Source organism: Culex quinquefasciatus, chromosome 3 (genome assembly GCF_015732765.1).
Source record: "Culex quinquefasciatus strain JHB chromosome 3, VPISU_Cqui_1.0_pri_paternal, whole genome shotgun sequence".
Lineage (NCBI taxonomy): Eukaryota > Metazoa > Arthropoda > Insecta > Diptera > Culicidae > Culex > Culex quinquefasciatus.
The window spans coordinates 33,619,707-33,640,195 of NC_051863.1; the positions used below are offsets into that span (position 1 = coordinate 33,619,707).

Below are 20,489 nucleotides of genomic sequence, written 5' to 3' on the forward strand. Positions count from 1 at the left end.
TAGAAGACAAAAGATTAAATTTTGCCCTGATTGGGATGGCTTAGGGCATTCTTCTTGTTATTCGCAGACTCCTACTGTTGCGATGGTAAACTGCAGCAGGCAGGTTACAAGCTGTTACGACTTAGTGGTTTTAATGTTGGTTTTGGCTGATAGGTTTTATAGCGGTTGTGACAGCTTTGATAAAGCCTAAAATGTTACTTGGGATTGGACGACAAGTCACATGATAGATCCGGACAACGTTTTCATTAAAATACCTAAGATCCGGGCTCTAAAAAGTGCATCAATTTTTGATAGGGTTGACAGATCTTCAATATTATTGACTCGTTGGAAAGGTCTTTTGTATATCTTCCTAAAAATGTTTATCAGGCCGGGTTTCTTGCAAAAAACACCCTTTTTACAATCTTACGGATTTTTATTAAAATTGTTTTTAGCATAATTTTTGCAGCACCTAACTAAACTTTATAATTTTCATTAGCGACTTATGGGACCCCAAGACGGATCGAATGAGACCAAAACAGACAAAATCGGTTGAGCCAGTGCCGAGATAATCCAGTGCAATTTATTTTATCAACATCTCACGACACACACAGACATTTGCTCAGAATTTGATTCTGAGTCGATATGTATACTAGGGTGGGTACGGATTTTTAAAAGTTCTCAGATCAAGTTCTGGTGTGGTTCCCCTTGTAGGGCATACCCAAAGAGACTCTCACGCCAAATTTCAGCTCATTTGGTTGAAAAGTGGCTTGTCTCAAGCGGGTTCAAGTTTACATGGAAATTACTATGGGAAATTTTGAATTTTCGTTCATTCGCTCCTACAGGCCTGGGGAAAACATGTAGAAACTTCTAGGATGGCCAGAAATGAGCGGAATCGTCTGGAGAACAACTTTCCCAAAGAGACCAGGTCGATTCGTTCAACTCTCATCGAGCTCAACGGCAATACATCCGGGGTTTTCGGAACCAACGGTTTTCCCCAGAAAAGCATCAAATTTTCCTTAGCATGCTATGAATGCTTGATTAAAACCGCGGCGCCACATGTCAAACAGCTACCATGTGATTGTAAAATTTGCACCATAACAGTTTTTTTTTCTCATTTGGAGGTTCAGAATACAGCTGAATAGTATCCTGATCACCATGAATGATTATTCTATGGTTCAAAAAGTAATAAAAAGTATTTTTTTATAGGCGATGCTAGTCCACGTGGTAGCTGTTTGACATGTGGCGTCGCGGTTTTCATCAAGCATTCATAGCATGCTAAGGAAAATTTGATGCTTTTCTGGGGAAAACCGTTGGTTCCGAAAACCCCGGATGTATTGCCGTTGAGCTCGATGGGGGTTGAACGAATCGACCTGGTCTCTTTGGGAAAGTTGTTCTCCAGACGATTCCGCTAATTTCTGGCCATCCTAGAAGTTTCTACATGTTTTCCCCAGGCCTGTAGGAGCGAATAAATGAAAATTCAAAATTTCCCATAGTAATTTCCATGTAAACTTGAACCCGCTTGAGACAAGCCAGTTTTCAACCAAATGAGCTGAAATTTGGCGTGAGAGTTCCTTTGGGTATGTCCTACAAGGGGAACCACACCAGAACTTGATCTGAGAACTTTTAAAAATCCGTACCCACCCTAATGTATACGTGAAGGTGGGTCCAGGAGGTCAAATTAAGAATTTCATTTTTCGAGTGATTTTAAAGCTTTTACTCAGTGAGGTGGAGAAGGCAAAAAGAGCTGAAAATTACAAAATATGGCAACATCAAAAAAATAAAAAAGTTTAAACATTGAATTTACGAGCCATGGTTTCAATATTTGAATGAACAAAGTGTTAAAAATGCATTTCACACCTGCCCAGTTGGTTTGCAATCTTAGTTTCGAAAATACCTAAGTATTTACAAAAAAAAAAAAAGTTTTTGCGGTGCTGTACATTGGAATTTTATAAAAATTCAAAATACTTTTAATCCAGCCCAAACATGCTAAATATGATTATAAATGCATTTTTTTGCCTCCTGATTTTTCGGACCAATTTTGAAGGGGGGGGAGCGACATAAACTTTGAAAAATATTTGCAACGGCCTTATCATTATTTCTCTAATAAGTTGTTTTTCAGAGACTTTGATTATTTCTTTAAATTCATGAACAAATAATGTTTAAAACTTGTTAAAATTTGTTAAAAGAACGCTTATATACAAGAAAAAAACAAATAAAATCCAGCGATTACAAAGCAGTTCTCAATTTGAATTCCACAAAAAGCCCCCACCAAAGTGAGTGAACCACTGACTGCTAAACAACAACAATTCATTTCCATTTCGATACGCTAAATTACTTGCTACTTGAGCAGGGCACCCTCGAGATTTCCTACCAACCTCAATCGAAGAAATTTGCTCGCGTGGGTACTTCTGTGGGCAAAAGTAGGCAAAAAAAGCCTTTTCATAACTATGTAGAAGAAAAAGAAGAGGGAAAAAGCTCCCAGAGAAAAGCACTTCATGGCACAGCGCAGTGGTGGAGAAAACAAAAATCTCGTAAAACAAGGGGGTGGAGGTGCGGAAAATGGGCAAGTCACAGCGGAAAAATGCACTTTTCTCATTTGGCAGGGGCAGGAAAAATGCGACCAAATGGTAATGGGGTATGAGGCATGCTTTTTTGCTTTGGGGAAAATAAAAAGGTATAACAAAGGGAAACTGGATGCTAAAAGGTTTACGGGATGAGTAGGTGGTGGTAGCGAAAAGTGGTTGAAGTGTGGCGACGAGTTCAATTGAAAACGGAAAATAAAATCCCGGGAAAGCGGATTTTCACAATTATTGTTGAAAGCTGCTCTCGGGGAATTCCCTCAAGGGAAGTGAAGGGAAAATGAATCGTTGAAGATGTTTTAGGATGATAGACTTGCAAGAATATAACGGAACAATTTGAGTCTTTTAATTTTAAATGTGAAAAAGGCTAATCGAATATCCCCGCACGAAATCGTTCGTTTGAGGGAACAAAAAAAAAAATCTGAAGCCGTTCTTCATCAACTCCCGGCAAGCAATTTCCCACCAAGCATCCTTTTTCGCACTCTAAAATCCGCAGCGTTCACTTTCAACCGACTCGTGCAAAACGAAACCCGACATCTGTCGGGAGGGCTTCCCTGGCCCGTAAAATTCTAATTAACTGCCGAGCTTATAATTAAAATTAATCACACCCGTTTTCACCAGCAGGATCAATTTATTTTATGAACATAAAACCTCATCAATCCAGGCGCCGGTGTCGTCGCTCTTTGAGTTGTTGAGGGGGCATCGTCATCGTTGGTCTCGTTGAAGACACCTTCAGCATGTAATGTCTGGTGGTCTTTTGTGCGGTGCAGAGTGTGTAATAAATCTTAAATATTCATAAAATGTTAAGATTTGCTTGTGTTTGATTTTAGCCTATAAAAAAAAACTAACATTTTGAAAGAAAATAAAACACAGTTATTTTTCTTATGCAGAACAAACAACAGCCTTTTCGCCTTAGCCCAGAAGAGTGTCAGTTCTTTGTCGAATTCACCGTTTAGGACGGCTTACAAGAGGGATCACTTGATTGATTACGACGAAGTAGCTTACCGTCAACGTTGACAGCTGATTTTGTCGGGGGAAGAGGCTTTGCAGCGAAAATATATTTGAATACATCTTCCTTGACAGAAACAAATTGGTAAACTCAATATTTTCCGGTGTGAGTAGATTCTGTTTCGAAATTATTTTCTTGTTGCTGTTTGGTTGTTATATGTTATATTTTATTGTTTATATGATAGGAATCATTCCAGAAAGTTTTTCGAGAGATTTGAACTGACAGTGATGATTTGTTTTTTTTATTGAATTTAATTATTTTATTCTATTTGATTGTGGACAGGGTCATTCAACGGAGTAATATTTATTATTTGCAATAGAAATTAAATTAAATTTAAATCGTCATGTATATGTGATGATCGTACAGCGCAGGTTGCTTAGAAATTGATTGAAAAGAATTAAAACCAATTCTACCCAAACAGGCCGGCAGCACTATGAAAGCTATCAATTGCCGGTCGCTCCCATCTCCATTATTCACCGGGGAAGGAATAAGTATTAGGTGCATGCGAAATGTTGATGCTTAACTTACTTAGAAAAATGGTAGCAAAACCACAGGCGAGCAATTCCATTTCAAAAAGGGAACCGGTTGTACCCGACACATTTCGATTTTAATGAAACTCTGTTGACATATTATCCTACGCTTATATAAGCCATTTTTGTGTTTATGGAGCAAGTTTCACTGGATAATGACATTTGAGAAGGGCGTAAAGGTTTTACATATTTTTGTCAGAGACAAACTTATAGAAAATTTGACGGGCTTTCAAAAAAAAAATATACTGAAAGAAAAAAACACGCCACTTTTATGCGTCTGCCTGTGTGGATCAATCGGACCGCGCACTGGACTCACAATCCAGAGGTCGCCGGTTCGAATCCCGGGGCGGACGCAAAAAATTCTAAGTGTAAATATAGGTATTCGGTGCCCTCTCCCCGTGCCCATACCTTCACACTTAGGAGACCCGGGAGGCGGAGTCTTGTCGCAAAAAGAACGATACACGCCTGTGGATCTGTTGACGAAACCGCAAGGTTTAAGAGGGCCACATTATAAGGTGTTACGTCGATTCCGTTTTTTTAATTTTATGAGATTTTTTTTAATTTCTAAATTTAAAAGTCAAATTTAAAGGCGAGCCCACGATTTTTTTGTTCAAAATTTTTGTGAGAATAGCCTAAGATTTTACAAAAAAAAAACTCACGAAAAATGCAGGATGGAGCTACTCACCTAAAAAAAATACAAAAATCATTTACTGAAACTGTTTTTTTAAGTGCTCTAAACGCCAAAATTTTCAAAAAACAAATGCGGGAATCGATTTAGGGTTTTTGGTGGTTTTTGGCAATTTTTATAAGACAGAGTTGATTTTTCAGTCTCGAAAATATTTTTACCGAACAGCTCTTTTTCCCAACCCTATTGTGGATACAGTCTAGACTGTATTAAATTACCGGGAATTTTAATAAATTTTGAAAGCATTTTTTTTTGTAATACTCTAATTTCCTCGAAACTACATATTTTTGAAAAAAAGAAAGTTTTTCCATTAAATTCGAAAGTATTTATTTCTCAAAATTACGTTTTTTTCGAAAAAAAAGTACTCAAAATTTTATTTATTTTTTAATCTGATTATCAAATGATCGGAAATTTGCCATACATTTTGATAGTAATAATAGTTTTATGAAAATAGTGAAATCTCTCACAATATAAACTATCTTCGAAAAAATACTCAATATTTAAAATTTAACATTTTCACAATATGAGTACCAAATGATCATGATTTTTTATACATTTCGATAGGCATACATAAAACAATTTGAAAAATTCCCGATCTTTTGATACTCATATCGTAAAAAACTATAATTTGGAGTTTTTTTTTTGAAAATATATAGATTTGTGCAAATGTGAGATATATATTGCAGAAAACTTTTTTTGTACTTTTTTGAAAGTACGAAGTTTTGTTAAAATTTGTGGAGGTTTTTTTGCCCAAATAATTAGACCCGTATTTTTTATTTGGCGATTAGGGTGGTCCTATGCGAAATAGGGTGGTCCATAAAATTGCGTTTTTTGTCGATTTTCGCAAAAACCACATTTTGTAATTGAAAGACGAAACTTTTGGTACCCAGGCATGTATAGGTCATCGCTGAAATTTTCAAGTTATCGCAGTTTTAGTGAAAAAAGTTGATTTTTACCCGTTTTCGACATTTTGCCGATTTTTGCGCGCGGCGCGTCGAAAAACCCAGTTTTTATGTTTAAAAAAATCATATCTCCGAAACATGTTGATGGATATTTGCAATTTTTGATATGTTGTGTAAAATATTACAAGGAATCAGGAAAAAATATTTTCAGACATGGGCTCTTTGGTCCCGAGACCATGAAATCAGCAAATGAAACTTTCATAGGACCTTTTCAAATCTTCAGCTAGTTTTTTGGACCTCAACATATTTTTCCATAAAAGCCCAACTAATAACCTTTCTTTTGAATTGTGGTGCTCCAAAATTGGTTCAACCGTTCTGGAGATATGATTTTTTTTAAAATGCGGTTTTTGCAAAAATCGACGAAAAACGCAATTTTATGGATCACCCTATTTCGGACAGGACCACCCTAATCGCCAAACAAAAAAAAAATACGGGTTAAATAATTTGCGCCAAAGAACCCTCACTCCAAATTTGAGCCAAATTGGAGCACTTTTGATTTGGAGACTTCCTGTTTGTCGTGGAATGGCTGTATATAGAAATGCATGATTTTTTTTGTTGGAAATTTTGAGTATTTTCAACATAAAAAAAATTTCAATCAAAATGTTTGAAAAATCCCAGAACATTTGATACCCATGTTGCAAACACTAAAATTTTGTGTATTTTTTTCGAGGAAATTTAAAATTATGTACCGGAAAAAAATTCGTTGATTTCGATATTTTTCAAGGCGTTTAATGGAAAACAGTTGCTCCGACCTCTCTTCGATTTGCGTGAAACTTTGTTTTTTGGGCGGTACGACCACTTCAATTTTTGAACATGCGAAAAAAGAGATGTTTTTCAATAATTTGCAGTCTGAAACGATGATGAGATAAAAATTTTGTGTCAAAGGGTTTTTTTATGTAAAATTAGACGCCCGATTTGATAGCGTAATCAGAATTCCAAAAAACGTATTTTTCATCGAAAAAAAAAAACACAAAAAAAAATAAAAACTCTGTCATTTTACGTTCTAAACTGTATTTTTTTTGAAATTTTTTTTTTTTCGTTTAGAACAAAATTTTTCATTTTAAAATTTCGTGTTTTTTTAACCTTGCAGGGCTATTTTTTAGAGTGTAACAATTTTCTACAAAGTTGTAGAACAGACAATTACAAAAAAAAGATGTATAAACATAAGGGGTTTGCTTGTAACAATGACGAGTTGTCGCGATTTTATGAAAAAAAAAAGTTTTCAACATGAAAAATTTTGTTCGAAATGAAAAAATAACCCTTCTGGGTCAATGTAGATTTGAAAATTAAATTAAATTTCCCTTTAAATGACATGTTCCAAAAAAAAATTACAGTTAAGTAACGGAAAATTGCACAATTTTAAAACTTTTTTAGTGTTTTTTTCGATGAAAAATACGTTTTTTCGGAATTCTGAGTACGCCATCAAATCAGGCGTCTAATTTTGCATAAAAATACATTTGACACCAAATTTCTATCTCATCACCGTTTCAGGCTGCAAATTATTGAAAAAAACCTCTTTTTTCACATGTTCAAAAATAAAAGGGGTCGTATCGCCCCTCCGTCACGAGATATCAAAAAACAGACCTCGGATTCGAGATCAGGAACAAAAGTTACCCCTTAGGACAAAGTTTCGCGCAAATCGAAGAGAGGTCGGGCAACTTATCTTGATTTCGTGTGAGTTGGTAGAGAATTACCCAACCTTGATTGTCAACATTGTTCATCGCAAAAAATTAAAAACTCAATGTTGATTTTAAAGAGAACTCTCTCTCTCTCTGTGTCGATGTTGAGGAGATCGTCAAAAATTTAAAGGTACATATCAAATTATAGAACGAAAAATCAAAGCATGCTATTGGAACAACAAATCGATGTCAACAAAGAGAGAGTCGACTATATTTGTTATTGATATGAAAAATTAAAACAGCATAACAACTTTTAAAAGTTATTTAAAAGAACATTTGTTAAATGATAATATCCATTAATAAATTTCAAAAAATCCTTTGACAAAAAGTGCCAAGAAGAGTAAATCAAATGTTGAATGAATATTCAGCAAATGTTTACAAAAGATTTGTAATGGCCCAAATGGCATTCCAATGCAGAATTTATATCAAAATCTACCTCGCTGTAATTGACACATAAAACTGCGAATCGTCCCATCTAAAGTCAAAATCTAACACCAGCCATTGATGGCTTATCTAATGGCTGTTCCAAGTCTAATGCCGCCCGCCAAAAGCAACAACAAAAAAATCGCTGCCACCATAAAGCCAAGATTAGTAATCCACTTGCGCACGCCCACGCTGCGCGACGATAAGATTTGACTCATTAATTCGAATTGCTCGAAAATTCAGCCATTACATCGTTAAAAAGCAATCAACAGCTGGCAGCAACTGCCTTCCCCCCTGCAGTGTCATCGGAACTTGCCAAAACCTGCCGCCGGAGCGGCGGAGAAGGTCGTCCGAACTCGGTGATCAAATTAGCGCAGTTTCATGTACGTGTGCGTGTGTTTGTGAGTGCGACTCGCACACTTATCGGCACCCACTTCCGCCCACTTTACGGTGTTTGGTTTTGAGTTTTTGGGTGACTGGGTGCCACCCTTCCCCCCTTAACGGAGGGGCTTGCTTCCCATTTATTTACAGAGCACAACCCATCAGATAACATAAATTGGCGCGAAAATGAAACCGTTACCTTTGGAGATGGCAGAGCTGAATTGTTACAATTTTCTCACCTTCCGGGGACAACACAATGAAATAATGTCTCACCTGGAGCGAGTGAAGCTATAGCTAAAGCGAGTGTTAAAACAGAAGAAAAAGGTGTCTGTTTGCTTAAGGGGAAACTTTTGACGATTTGTAGGTGTTTATTTTAAGAGTGAGAAATAATAGCTTTGATACTAATTGATTCAGTATAATTGGGATATTTTCATGTCGAAAAGGGTGTATTAGTTTTCGTTACATTTTCAAGAAATCCATTGATTTCAAAGAAAATCGTAAAAAATAACGAACAATTCCAACACAAATATTGAATACTGAAAACGACAGCACATAAAAAACAAGTCTAATCCCTGCTGATGAAAACCTTCCCATTAACTCTCCCGAAACCTTTCACGCGAAATTGTCCCACCCAAATCAGCATTTCCCGCGGCTGTTTGTCTAAAAACCAATTTCTCTATTGCACAACAAAAATCGCACAGCAGCTCAAATCAATAACGACACCCTCCGACGACCGATCCGATCGCCACCACGTCGCGTCCACCCTTAACTTCCCCCTGGGGGAAGAGATTTTCAACATTTCATCCTCCACCTCTCCAACATCCCAGCCCGGAATCGAGGCCCCGGCAAAGTGGTGGAAAATTTGCCACGTTATTTTTTTTTGTTTGCTTACTTTTGCTATCATTCCCTCTGTTTGGGAGGGGAAGTTTGCCGGCCATCGGAGGGGTGGTGGTGGTCGAGCGCCCCAATGGAAAAATGAAGCTTCCAAAATACAACGAGTGAGGAAAAAAGGGAGAGAAAAAGAGTGCCCATTTTGTCGGCTACTTAACTTAATGCAATTAAACTCGCACTTAATGGAAACAAAAAAGCTCGGGTTGAGCTTACGAGGTAACTGTGCGGGGGTGCCACAAAGGAGGAAGAGGGTGGAGGGGTAAATGCTACCATTAGTGATTTAAATGATTATTTAAATAGTTGATTTAGTTTTGCCCCCGCAAACAACTTTTGATTAATATTTATTTAGCGATTAAAAATACCTTATCACTCTGCAACCTGAATCCCCTTCTAAGCTCTAAATTTCAAAATTGACAAAAATCTTATTTCAATAACTATTTCTTATCTTGAAAACGCATTGATCAATTTTACAAAAAAGAAATCTTTAATTTGTTGAAAACTATGCTTTTAGGATTAAGACAAAGTTTAAAAAAAATAAAAATATTTTTGCAATCAACTTAGGCCGTGTTATTATCGCAAATCGACTTTTCTTTGATTTTTTTTTTATTTGGGTAAAACTTGCATTCCCTATGTCAAAAAAAGTCATTTTGCATAAGAGTAATTCTCGCTGAAAGTGGACCACTATTTACACAAGGTGCTCAAAAATCAAAAGCAATGTACTTTTCCAATAGCCCCCACCAAGTTATGAAAGAAACCATGTTTGGTTGGTTGAATTTCTCCTCACCTCGGCGCCACGAAGCTAAAATATTTTTTTTAATTGGTAATTTTTTGACTTAGGCGCGTCTACAAAATTGCTAATAACTGTGCAAAAAATCAACGAACCCTTGATGTTTAGGGGTGTTTTGGAAAGGAAATGAGCAGAGCTTTCGAATGCACTTGTCAGAAAAATACCGTTTCATACATTTTTTAGCCATAAAACAACAATGTATTTTTAAAAGTCATTTTTGAAGGCCAGCGCCCCGCTTTATCAAAAAACTGACAAATCCATTCGAAAGCTGAGACGATTTCACATAAAGGACCAATAAATCTAAGGTGTATGTTCCTCCTATCTTTTTTAATCTTATTTAGATTCTGAGAGCGCAGCGCTCCGTTCGTATTTCGGGCGCCCAAAATGTTGCATTAACTTGCCCCAATTTAAGGTTTTGTCAAACAATATAGGTGCTCACTTTTTAAATGATAGTTTATTATCCAAGGATCAAGATGCACTATCGATAATTGACCAATATTTAAGGTTTTGGGTTCTGCCAGGCAATTTAATGTCGAAAAGTTGTTTTTGTTTACCTTTTTTGTTGTTAAATGCTTATTTACAATTTGGTAGACATTTTTACAGTTTAACTAATGAATGTAGCATGTAGGAAATTTCACTACGAACATTTTTCTAGAGGAGAAAACGTAATTTCGATACTCCAACGCAAAGATGTTTGAGTTTTAGTGAGAAAAAAAGTGCCAATTTTATAAAATACCCAGAATTAACAAGCACGGCCTATTATTCACATGCGGCATATGTTTTGGAAGCCAAAGTATGGTTTCTTACAGTTATTTAGGTAGGTGAGTTTGGATCTGCAATCAAATTTCAGATAAACAGTGAACAGTGATATTTGAGCCACGCCTAAATGTTATTTGCATGTAGTGAAAATGGTTGGGAGCGATTTTTCTATTCCTTGCAAAGTTATGGTAATCGTCATTAATTAATGACTGACGTATACAATCGTTCCACAAAATCATAAAAAAACTAACTTAATCCACCAACCAACCAACAATGGCTGATATGATGGAATTGTACAAAAATTTCATCTATTTTTAAAATCCGGAATAAAAAAGTACATAAATATCACTTAAGTGGCCATATCTCGAGACAGGGTTGCCAGATCTTCAATGTTTTGGACTCATGGGAAAGGTCCTTTGATAACCTAACCAACGATGGGTCGGATGGTGGATCCGGACATAGTTTACATGCATTTAAGTGAGATCCGGCTTCCAAAAAGTACATCAATATCACTTAAGTGGGGATATCTCGAGACAGGGTTGCCAGATCTTCAATGTTAGCATATTACCGCAAATAACTTTTGCGTGTGGCTCGAAATTTCACTGTTTATCTGAAATTTGATTGCAGATCCAAACTCAGCTACCTAAATAACTGTAAGAAACCATACTTTGGCTTCCAAAACATATGGCGCATGTGAATAATAGGCCGTGCTTGTTAATTCTGGGTATTTTATAAAATTGGCACTTTTTTTTCTCACTAAAACTCAAATATCTTTGCGTTGGAGTATCGAAATTACGTTTTCTCCTCTAGAAAAATGTTCGTAGTGAAATTTCCTACATGCTACATTCATTAGCTAAACTGTAAAAATGTCTACCAAATTGTAAATAAGCATTTAACAACAAAAAAGGTAAACAAAAACAACCTTTCGACATTAAATTGCCTGGCAGAACCTAAAACCTTAAATATTGGTCAATTATCGATAGTGCATCTTGATCCTTGGATAATAAACTATCATTTAAAAAGTGAGCACCTATATTGTTTGACAAACCTTAAATTGGGGCAAGTTAATGCAACATTTTGGGCGCCCGAAATACGAACGGAGCGCTGCGCTCTCAGAATCTAAATAAGATTAAAAAAGATAGGAGGAACATACACCTTAGATTTATTGGTCCTTTATGTGAAATCGTCTCAGCTTTCGAATGGATTTGTCAGTTTTTTGATAAAGCGGGGCGCTGGCCTTCAAAAATGACTTTTAAAAATACATTGATGTTTTATGGCTAAAAAATGTATGAAACGGTATTTTTCTGACAAGTGCATTCGAAAGCTCTGCTCATTTCCTTTCCAAAACACCCCTAAACATCAAGGGTTCGTTGGTTTTTTGCAAAGTTATTAGCAATTTTGTAGACGCGCCTAAGTCAAAAAATTACCAATTAAAAAAAATGTTTTAGCTTCGTGGCGCCGAGGTGAGGTGAAATTCAACCAACCAAACATGGTTTCTTTCATAACTTGGTGGGGGCTATTGGAAAAGTACATTGCTTTTGATTTTTGAGCACCTTGTGTAAATAGTGGTCCACTTTCAGCGAGAATTACTCATAATTATTTTATCCATACTTGTTTCCATGCAATTTCGGGGGCTGGTAATACGAAATGGGTATGTAAATGTATGAAGTTCTGTAACTTGAGAAGGAATTTTCTGATAGATTTGGTGTAATATTTCGTTATTTCTCGTTATTTCTCGACTCACGACCGAGATTACTCGATCTTAATATTACGATCGTAATTTGTCGATAGTGGATTGAGATGATCTCTCTTTCGTAATTTCTCGATCTACCATATTGACAAATTACGACTGACGATCGATATTTGTTTAAAAAAATTCAAGTAATCAAAAATTTAAGGAATTTAAAAATAAAAAAAAATAAAAATATTTGTGAAATTTTTGAATTTTTCAATGTTTTTGAAAATTTTAAAGTTTTGATTTTTTTTAAGAATTTGGATTTCTTTTATGTTAGATTTTTTTAAATTTTTTTTTAATTTAAAATTTTCTAGGTATTTAAATTTTTTGAATTTTAAAAGTTTTTGATTTTTTTTTAAATTTTTGAAATTTTGAAATTTTTCAATATTTTTTAAAAATTTTAACAATTTGGATTTTTTTCAAATTAAAAAAAATGTTTGTTTAGGTTTGATTTTGTTTTTTTTAATTTTGTAATTTTTTAATAGTAAAAAAATGAATTTAGATTTTTTTAAACATTTAAAATATTAAAAATTGGTATTACAAATAACGATCGTAATTTCTCAACAATAAAATTACGATCGTTATTTCTCGATGGTACTTTATTATTTGTCGTTATCTTACTATCGAGAAATCTTGATCGTGAATCTAGAAATTACGCTCGAAATATTACGGACATTTCGGAAGAATAGGCAAACGGAAATAGTAGTTTTTGCAATTCCGTCGTGGAACTACAAACTTTTCCTGTCATTCTTGAGCGACGAAATAGCCTACTTTTCTGTACCAAAAATAACAGAATCGAATAGCAACACTTTTCAAAATAAATGCTGAAAAGTTCTACTTTTCAGCACTTGTTTCGAAAAGTAACACTGTTCAACATTTTTTGATTTAAACGATTTATTGACAAAATACATGAAAATTTGACATAAAATTTCACTCAATGTGTGTTTTTTTGGAATTGCAAAAAATGTTGTATGGAACTCGTTGCAAAACTTGATTTTTTCAGCACTCTTCGTATTTATCCAACTCGGTGAACCTCGTTGGATAAATGTACGACTCGTGCTGAAAAAATCCTCTTTTTGCAACTTGTTGCATAAACTACTATTATGTGTTACTTTTCGAAACAAGTGCTGAAAAGTTCAACTTTTCAGCACCCATTTGAGTGCTGAAAAAAAGAACTTTTCAGCATTTATTTTGAAAAGTGTTGCTAATTCGATTCTGTTATTTTTGGTACAGAAAAGTAGACTATTTCGTCGTTTAAGAATGACAGGAAAAGTAAGTAGTTTCACGACTGAATTGCAAAAAAAGTATTTTTGAAATTCCGTCGTGAAACTACCTACTTTTCCTGTCATTCTTGAACGACGAAATAGCCTACTTTTCTGTACCAAAAATAACAGGATCGAATAGCAACACTTTTCAAAATAAATGCTGAAAAGTTCTACGTTTCAGCACTGAAATGGGTGCTGAAAAGTTGAATTTTTCAGCACTTGTTTCGAAAAGTGACACTTTTCAACATTTTTTTGATTTAAACGATTTATTGACAAAATACATGAAAATTTGACTTAAAATTTCACTCAATGGGTGTTTTTCGGATTTGCAAAAAATGTTGTATGGAACTCGTTGCAAAAATTGATTTTTTCAGCACTCTTCGTATTTATCCAACTCGGTGAACCTCGTTGGATAAATGTACGACTCGTGCTGAAAAAATCCTCTTTTTGCAACTTGTTGCATAAACTACTATTATTTAATTATTTTTTAACTTTTTATCTCTGAAAGTTAAATTCCCAAAATACGTATTTCAATTTTTACTTCTTTGGTCTGTTTAAGGGGACTAAAAGACATATTTTTTTTTCAACATCCTGGTTCTGTTCAATATTTTGCAATGAGTATCATGAGACAGCAATTTTAAAGCTCAAAAAATGCAAAAAAAGTATTTTTGAAATTCCGTCGTGAAACTACCTACTTTTCCTGTCATTCTTGAACGACGAAATAGCCTACTTTTCTGTACCAAAAATAACAGGATCGAATAGCAACACTTTTCAAAATTAATGCTGAAAAGTTCTACGTTTCAGCACTGAAATGGGTGCTGAAAAGTTGAATTTTTCAGCACTTGTTTCGAAAAGTGACACTTTTCAACATTTTTTTGATTTAAACGATTTATTGACAAAATACATGAAAATTTGACTTAAAATTTCACTCAATGGGTGTTTTTCGGATTTGCAAAAAATGTTGTATGGAACTCGTTGCAAAAATTGATTTTTTAAGCACTCTTCGTATTTATCCAACTCGGTGAACCTCGTTGGATAAATGTACGACTCGTGCTGAAAAAATCCTCTTTTTGCAACTTGTTGCATAAACTACTATTATTTAATTATTTTTTAACTTTTTATCTCTGAAAGTTAAATTCCCAAAATACGTATTTCAATTTTTACTTCTTTGGTCTGTTTAAGGGGACTAAAAGACATATTTTTTTTTTCAACATCCTGGTTCTGTTCAATATTTTGCAATGAGTATCATGAGACAGCAATTTTAAAGCTCAAAATGACAAGGAGGATCAAGGGCTAGCCTGTTGGTGAAAAAAAAGACAGCTTGAAAATAGATTAAAATCAATTTTAGAATTTATAATAAACTAGAAAATAAAACTAAATATGGAAATATGCATTTTTGAAACAACCACAAAATTGCTTCGAAAAATGTCCAGCCTATTTTCAACATTTTGAAAAATATGCTTTATAAATTATTACAGTTATGTTATTTACAAAAATTGGCAAAATTTCAATGAATTTATAAAAAAATTAACAGTAAAAAAATATGTACGTTTAATGTATCATAAATGGTTCACATCCAATTGTTCAAGGTTTTCAATAAAGATTAAATTATTAGAAATATATTTTTGCACTCTGATTTTTGGGGATTTTTTTTTAGGGAATGGAGAACAAAAACTTGAAATAAAATTAGGTATGGCCCAAAGTTTTTTATGATTAGGCTTAACTTAAAAAAAAAAATGTTTGCACCCTACTGAATCAGGGCCAACTTTTTTTTAAAGAAACTTAAATTTTTTAACGGAGACTCAAGTGCAATTAGCTTTAATCAATCAAAAATGCATTCCTTTGTGTAAACAATCATTTTAAGCATGTTTGGGTTTATTCAGAGCAATTCCGGCTCAAATCAGGATTTTTTCTGGTACTTTTGTACCCGACCCTCTCCGATTTCAATAAACTTTTTAGGCATGTTATCCTAAGCCTATATAAGCCATTTTTGTGTATATGGAGTCAATTGTACTCGAAAATGACATTTGGGTAGAGCGTAAGTAGTTTGAATATTTTTTTGTCTTTCGTAATTTAAAAATTACTATAACTCAAAGCAGGTGCATCGTATCAAAAAGTGGTCAAAAAAAAACTTGTGGAAAATTAGACGGTTTTTTTTTAAATACACTGAAAGAAAAATACACACCACTTCCAGAATTTTTTTCCATTTTTAAGTTTCAAAGTTACATTTGAAGGAAATGTCATGATTTTTTTTTCGATCAGACTTGATTTTTTAGCCTGATATTTTTACCGGAAAGCTCGTCAAATTTCCTATAAGTTTGCCTTTGACAGCTTTTTAATTTGATTCTTTTTAAAATTTACGTAAGCTCATTTACTATCCAGGTTTCTACCACACTGAAAAATATATACTATTCTCAGTTATGAGCAATGACAAAAAACTACAAAAAGCTTTTGATTTTTAGTGATTTTTTGATGTACACTACCACGAAAAGTTTTTTAGAGTTAAAGTTTTTGTTTTCGACAAATTTTAAATTCTTGAAAACAAAAGATTGCATTAGAAATGAACTGGTGAATATTGATTTTAAATCACTTTTTTCATTCAAATGTTAAAATTGTCCGGGGAACGGAATATATTTTTTTTTTCGAGAATTTCCGGGATGGGAAATTGGACCCTCTTGCCACCTCCCCCATCACCTTCCCCTTCTGTCAGAGCTCGGATACGCTACTGATAACAATTATTCGTTTGAAAATGTATTTTAAACAGAAAACTAAAAAAAGAATGATTAATCAACAAGTATTCTATGAATGCTTGACCTCAATTATCAGCATCAAATAAATTTATATTAATTGCAATTTAATTTAACACAATGACCACAATGAAGACCCAACATTAAAAAAAAACTCCTCCCGAAGCTGAAAATGAGCCTGAGACCAATAAAAATCTCACTCTGCAAAATGTGGCTCCAGCAAATTTTCTCCTCACTCTTTCGCCCTCTAATGCGACACAGAATCATTCCCTCGAAAATGAGTTATGAGTTAAAACCTGGTTGTGAAGTGGAGGAGGAGGAGCGGAAGTCTTTTTTTTGGCACCCAAAAAGTTGGCACCCCCGCAGTGTGCTCGGTAACGGAATAAAAATTTATGTTTGTTATGGAGTTTGCATTTTTTTTCTTTTCCTTCCTCATTTCAAACATTCAGTTCATTCTCGGCCAAAAATGCCATTACGGTGAGTTATGGTCACATGTTTTTTGTCAGTTTTCGGGAGGACGGTCGTCGCCAGATGATTCCGGGTTCCGGTTCTGGAACTGACTGCGGGTTTTGGGTTTTTGTGGGATTTCGATCGAATAAATTTTACGCACCAAGGTGACGACGGGGGAGTGTGGTACCGGGGGGAGTGTTGGTTTTGAAACATTAATCTTTATATAAATTCAATTGAATTGAATGGGATAATTGAGTCACAAAGTAACTGGGAGCCAGGCTAGGAGCATGTAATTGCTATTCCTGATACAATTTAACCCTCTAAAGCCTATATTTTGTTTATTTTATTTTTTTTCTGTACCTAGACAAACACTTTTTTAAATATTTACATCGGCCTAATATAAACATAAAATTTTATAACTAATGAATACAAGAGTTTTAAAAATATAAATATAAAACATAAAAAAATTAAGGTCGGATCAAAATTTGATTTGCATTTTGAGTCAGATAATCAACCCAAAAATATGTGTAACACATTAAACCAAAAATAAAAATGTTCAAATACTTCTTTTAATTTTCGAATGCATTTGTATGTTGTTGTTGATTTTATTGGGGGAACTTTAACCCTATGGGTCATTCGCTCCCGAATGCATTTGTATGTAATCATACTATTCCATCATCAGGCTGGTACAAATATTTTTAAAAGTTTTTGTCACCTTCTAGATATACCTTATCGACTCAGAATCAAATTCTGAACAAATGTCTGTGGGGATGTGTGTAGACATGATTTTTTTCCACACGATTTTCTCATAACTGGCTGAACCGATTTTGGCCGGGTCAGCTTCATTCGATTTGTTTTGGGGTCCCATAAGACCCTATTAAAATTTATTCTGTTTAGTAAAGTATTTGAAAAGTTATGCTAAGAAAAAGATATTTGTATCTACAAAAAAGGGTGTTTTTTTTGCATAACCTCAAAATGCCGGGTCTTTTTGTTTACATGCGAGAGTCGCGCCAGATGCGAAACGCCCGGTTGCCACATTGCTTCAAATGAGAGTCTGCAGGTTTTCTGTAAAAGTCTGTATCAGGTATTTATTTTTTTCATAAACTTATTTTCATTATGACTTTGTAAACATGAGGAAGGCACCAACCACCTAATGGTGGATTAAGAAACGTTTTTTGATACAATTTTTGTTTTTGTCAGATCTTAGTTTTTTTTTGAAAACTAATGATTGCAAAACAACTGAACTAGTGTAAAATGCATTTTAAAACACTTTTTTTTATTTAAATGTGAAGACTATGGCTTGTTATTTTAATTTTATTTTTTTTTTTATTTTTTTTGCCCCCCTTCCTTGACCTCGGCCAGGGTCGAGGGACAAAAACTTTTTTAAATATTTGCATCGGCCTTATCCTAACATATTTTTTCAAAGAGAATCTGTCCTGGAAAAAAAGATACAAAGAAGGGGTTGGCCAGCTGAAAAGCTCTATAAAATATTTAAAAATATCTCTCTAAATGGGAAAACAACTTTTGCACAAAATTAATCAACATTTTTGGGCAGCGAACCACACGCAACGTGCCTTTATCTGCTCGCCAAAAACAAACAAACTAATCAATCATGCCAGAGGACGTGAAATTTTTACGCGGTGGCTGTTTGCAAAGCTTACAAACCTTCCCAGAGTAAAAAAAATCCAAAAAGTGCGATAAGAAATTCATCAAACCGAACGCAGATGTTCATGACGGTGAGATTTCGCGCTACTTTTTGACAGCCGGTATTTTTTTCTGCGCTGTTTGTTTCTAGCTCCCCGAGCAGACGGAAATAACTCGGGAAGGTCAGTTTTTGATATTGTGAGAAGATCAAAATCCGTTATTGGGTTGATCGGATTAGTTGTTAAAATAACAAATTTCCATAACAAAGATTTGTTCGAAAAATAACTCAAATCGTTATTGCTCTGTTATTGCAATAACATACTAATAACAAAGAATCCAGAACAATAGAATAACAAGGTTAGTTATTCTGAGCGATGGATGGGGAGCACCCGAATAACAAAAACTGTTATTTTTATGGATTGATTGCATAACAAAAAGTGTTATGCTATCACAAAAAGCTTTATATATTATTATAGTTAAGCTACTACCAAAAATTGCAAAATATCAATGAATTTATGAACATATGTTATTCCTAAAGTGTTGTCTTTTTCCGATCTGTGGTCACAACATTCAAAATTTGCAAAAAGTCCAAAAGTGCCCTATTGATTAAAATAACAAAAAAGTTATACAATGCATTTTATATAGTACTGTGAGATTAGGTCATACAAAAATGCTGAAATTTGTATGACCCAATCTCACCCCCAGACCCAATGTCACCCTTGATGACGATATGTAATATATTGTACAAGATTTTTTACAGTAAAAATAAAAATATTCAGCAATATTTTTTCTCAGGGGGACATTTCGGGGACCAAAAACTTGAAATAAAATTCGCAATGAATGAAACTTCAAAAATAATAGCATAGAGAAGTCAGAACACTTTTTATATGATACTATTACAACGGTTTTAAAATAAACTTTTGATACTCACGGTCTCCATGATGACACCGACTTCCAAAGCTCAGCCTCACTGCCAGTTCGTGATTTTGAACAAATACCATTTCGATGAAAAATTACTTCCAAAACAGATTAAATTGGTCACACCTAAAAATAAAATAAAAATTTCACAAAGAATTTTGAGCTAAGCTTAAAATAAAAAAAAAAAAATACTTATCTGACTCTTGGTGGTACAAATAATGAATTGTTGTTGAATGATTGAACACATCGATTGTTGGAACCATAAAGCTGGAAAAGGAAATGAAGGTTGAATGAGTTATATTTTAGTGCAATTTTAAAAACCAGTTTCTAAGTCAATCGAGAGAAAATTCACTCCAACGAGCTCGTTTAGCAAACAAACATAAAATTACTGGACTGAGAAGCCACAATTTAATCCTGAGATCTAATGTGAGCATCGTAAGGACGTTCAAGACATATAATGTTTCTCCAATAAACATGTTGAAAATACAAATTTTAAGAATCGATCGTTCTGCTCTCACTACCAACAACTGCAACAAAATTATAGAAATGATTGCGCTTTAAGACAAGTCTTGTAGAAAACATGGGATTTGTCGTTTTTTCTAAATATTGAAGTTTGTATAAGTTTAAAAATGGTCTACTTAACTGAAAACATCAAAACGTCATATCGATTTTCCGGGTTGATCCATGGTCCTTCCTGGCGAAGAAGTTTCTGAAAATAGATTGGACTTCGTTAAAAATTATACTCACAATCTCACAAATAACGAATAATTTTCTAGTTAGTTTCATTTTGGAGATAATTTCGTAAAGCGATCAAATACCGATCGAGAAACGGTTTTGTTTACAAATTGCTCTTGTGTCCTTTTGAAAACTAGTTCATGATTTGTATGAGAATTTTCGACTTTTTCATGAGCTCGGCATGGTTCACATCCTAACTCATGAGCTTACAATGTACATACAATGTAATTGGGCAAATGTCGAAGAGTAAAGGAAAAGTCTATCCTGCTCGATCCTAATGTAAACATCAACTGATGTGAGAGGGATAGACTTTTTGTTTACTCTTCGACAT

The 20,489-nt window shown here is 34.3% G+C and overlaps 1 protein-coding gene across 3 annotated transcripts in view; it reads right to left on the minus strand.

Moving 5' to 3' along the window:
- LOC6050623 (probable serine/threonine-protein kinase tsuA) overlaps positions 1-20,489 on the minus strand; it is a 201,081-nt gene that overhangs the window by 70,461 nt on the left and 110,131 nt on the right. The window lies entirely within an intron of this gene.